This window comes from Lampetra fluviatilis, chromosome 14 (assembly GCF_964198595.1).
Source record: "Lampetra fluviatilis chromosome 14, kcLamFluv1.1, whole genome shotgun sequence".
In the NCBI taxonomy this organism is placed as follows: Eukaryota; Metazoa; Chordata; class Hyperoartia; order Petromyzontiformes; family Petromyzontidae; genus Lampetra; species Lampetra fluviatilis.
The window spans coordinates 7,147,638-7,151,425 of NC_136288.1; positions in this window are offsets into that span (position 1 = coordinate 7,147,638).

The following is a 3,788-nucleotide window of genomic DNA, read 5'->3' on the forward strand; positions in this document are numbered from 1 at the left end:
ATATGCCCGACTGAGGGCGGGCACAAGCCGGCGTGAGTAGGTTAAACGTTGTTTTATAAGGGCACCATGGGGTGACCAGCCCCTCCCCACCCAGCCCCCACCCTCAGCCAGCCCCTCCCCACCCAGCCCCTCCCTGCAGGACGGACGGACGGACACACTAATCCCCTGTAGGCTGGTCTAACCAGGTTCCTACCAGTATTAACTATGACATGCAGTACCATGGATATTGCTATTGGACATGAGCGATTTGGAAAGGTTGTACATGGACTGGATACAGTTGACTGAAAGGAATTGGACATATGGAGCAGTGACTTTTAATGATCTTACTTCACTTGACTTTAAAATTGCTGCATTGGCTTCGGCTATTTCCAAAGGACTCAGAATGGCTACTTGGAAAGCACTTACGTCAAACACAATTTATTCACCTGCGAAATACAAACTAAATCACAGGTAGTTTAAAAGGCAATTAATTATACCGCTAAATCTAACACTGAGTGACTAGAGTTATTGTGTTTTTTCTTCCGTGAAAGTCAACTTGTCCCCACCAGAGGCTCATGAAATGCAAACTTGTTCAGCATTCAAAAATGATGCCGATGTTCTTTACAAAACTGTCTCGTTTACAATGGTTAAATCGGTGGTCTATATAATGGGACCACCTTTGCCAGTACCAAAATATGATAATAGGGTTTCCCCCTTTTATTCTGGCAACAAAACAGGTGTTAAGATGTTAAAACACCAAACTGAAACCTTTTACAAGGAATCATGTCTGCATCAACCACAATGCTTGTGGTCAGAATGCAAACAAAAACACATACTCTGATAATATATGCAATAAAAGCTGTCTCTGGTGTTGACCAATCAGTTTCAAGGACAATGCATATATTATCAGAGTATGTTTTTTTTTGCATTCTGACCACAAATATTGTGCTTATTGCAGACATGATTCCTTGTAAAAGATTTCAGTTTGGTGTTTTAACATTTTAACACCTGTTTTGATTCCAGAAAAAAGGGGAAACCCCTATTATCATATATTGGTGGTGTTATATAGCATTACAAGGGCGGCTTCTGGGCTCCAAATGTTAATATTGGAAACAAGCAGTTACTTGAGTGAAACTTTGAGGTAATTTAAAACAATACTAGGCAATGTTCATATTCCCTGAAAGCCAGCCCAGCCAAAACGTAACAATTCTTTTTTCTTAAATATTAAATAATTGTCTAAATTAACATGCCAGTTAGTGAAAAGTTGGTTTCGTTTTGTTGATTCTGTATTGCACTAGTTTATCATTATCATCATCACCACCACCACATATTTATACCAAGCCTCCAATTCAAAACATTGAGACGCCCAGTGGCAAGTGACCCCTGGGGGTGGCTGCTGTTTCTGTCCGGCGCATGGTGAACACAGAACCGGCTTTAACACAGAACCGGCCTGTAAGTCGGCTTCAGTTCTATCATGAGCGGGGTACATGTTGCCGTGGTTTCCCAATTAGGTGACTTGCGAGTGATCTTTGAACAAAAATTTGGACCATGACGTCTACACACGTGGCCAGAAATAAAATAAAATGAAAACCGTAAAGACATTTTACGCCAACGATGAAGTGATAGTTTTGAGTCGGCAGCTGTGGAAGAGATTTTTCACGGAACTTATTGAAATATTTTCGTGGCCTTTTTCACCTTTACAGAATAGGGGTCGTATTTACCCCATGAACTTTATGAGATTGTTGTGCACCGTATTCTTCATTATTATCTGGAGTTTGCCAAATTAAGTGCAAAACCAAATTTAACATTGCTTGTTATGTACAGTCACTGGTAATTGGGCTTGAAACGAGCGATTTCCTACGCTTAACCCGGTTTCATCACGACCATGACGTCTGCACACGTGGCCAGAAAATAAAAAAAAGCGAAATGACATTTTACGTCCACGATGAAGTGATAGTTTTGTGTCGGCAGCTGTAAAATAGATTTTTCACATAACTAGGATTAATACATCCGCTATATTATTAACCCGTTATTATTTTTCTCAAATTGCGTGCCTCTTGAAACAAGTAGCAAAGCGAGAAACGCACACCCATGCCGGCGCTCCACCTAAGTTTGCCTATAATAGCCAATACTGATAATAGCCAATACTGATACATTTAAATCACTGATGAGGATACAGCATTAAAAGCTTTTCTTGAACCCATCCTCTCACCACACCTTGTGAATGAAATCAGAAGAGCTCATGACAAAGCGGCAATTAATTTCGGCTAATTGCAGCCTCCCCCTATGTTCATCAGTGCTGTGGAAAATGTAAGCTCCTTTTTAAAATAAGGCAATGTTGAGCAATTATACGCAAAATTAAGTGGGCATTGCTCTTTATACGAGCGCATAACAATTTATGCCTTTTCATAATCATATGTATGTCAATAGGATTCTGATTTAAGAAATTACGTTGTAGAGGTGGCCGGAGAGGTCAGAAGTCCTTGGGTTAGGATTCGTCCAGGTATCCGTGATGAAACCGGGTTAAGCGGAGGAAATCGCTCGTTTCAGCCCAATCACCAGTGACTGCACACACCAAAATCTTGTTAAATTTGGTTCGGCACTTAATTTTTGCAAACTCCAGGTAATAATGAAGAATACGGTGCGCAACAATCTCGTAACAAAGTGTATGGGGAAAAATGCGACCCCTATTATGGAAAGGTAAAAAAGGCCAGATATTTCAATAAGTTCCGTGAAAAATATCTTCCACAGCTGCCGAGATAAAACTATCATACTGCTCTGCAACATTTCCCAATTATAATTCTAATATAATTGCAATGAACTTGGGAGTTTTTTAAATATCCAAAACAGTGATTAATGCGGACAGGATCTTGGTATTCACATGAACATTTTTGTAGCTTCCGCTTCGAGATTGGCAGACTTTTCACATCATCAAAAAATATTCTTGCACAACTGCACATTAGAAGAGCAGCCATCTGGAAATTTTCCTAACCTTGTAATGCAAATTAAATATAAATATATAAAGCTGCATTATGGTGACAAGAGTACGAATCATTGCACTATTTACATATGGTGGATCAGCTTCATTCAGGAAGTGAGCATATTCTTTATGAAGAGACGTGGTAGGCCAGTTCATGCTTTACCTTCAACGTTCGGAGTTCGTGGTGAGCTTTTGACTTTCTTATACAGCCCGGATTCTTGACAAAGGGACGGTGGGACACCAAAGACAATGCTCACCCACACACTGCACGTGCACAAATATAATTGTTGGGAAAGCTTGGATGCAATTATCCGAAAGATCTAGCATATAGCCCACACATAGCCGCTTAGGAGTGACATTTATTGACACCTGAAAGAAGATCGACAGAGAGTGGTTTGAAAGTGACGAGGTTGTAAAAGCAGTGGTGCAGTAATGGCTCAAAGACAAACCAGAATTTTTACAGCATATGCTTCTGGAATTATGAAGGTTAGTGGGCCGTTGGGACAAGTGTATATTCGTAGAGTATGATGATGGGGACCGTCTTTCGATATAAAGTGTTATTTGAAGAAAAAAAATGTTTGTCTCTACACTTGCTGAAGATCCCCCGGATGTACAATGAAATCAAAAGGCTCTCAGTTATGCAATCTTAATGTGCCATTGCCAAACGTGGCAGCCATTTCAAGTGTAAAGAGCCATGACCCCGTACTAATCAAGACTCTGCAAGTGAAAGTCGTACCGATATTCAAAGTTTCAATGTCGAATTCAAGTTGTTTTCCTCACCGTTGCAGCCAATGTTACATTTTAGCAATACGAATCTTAACATTGTTGT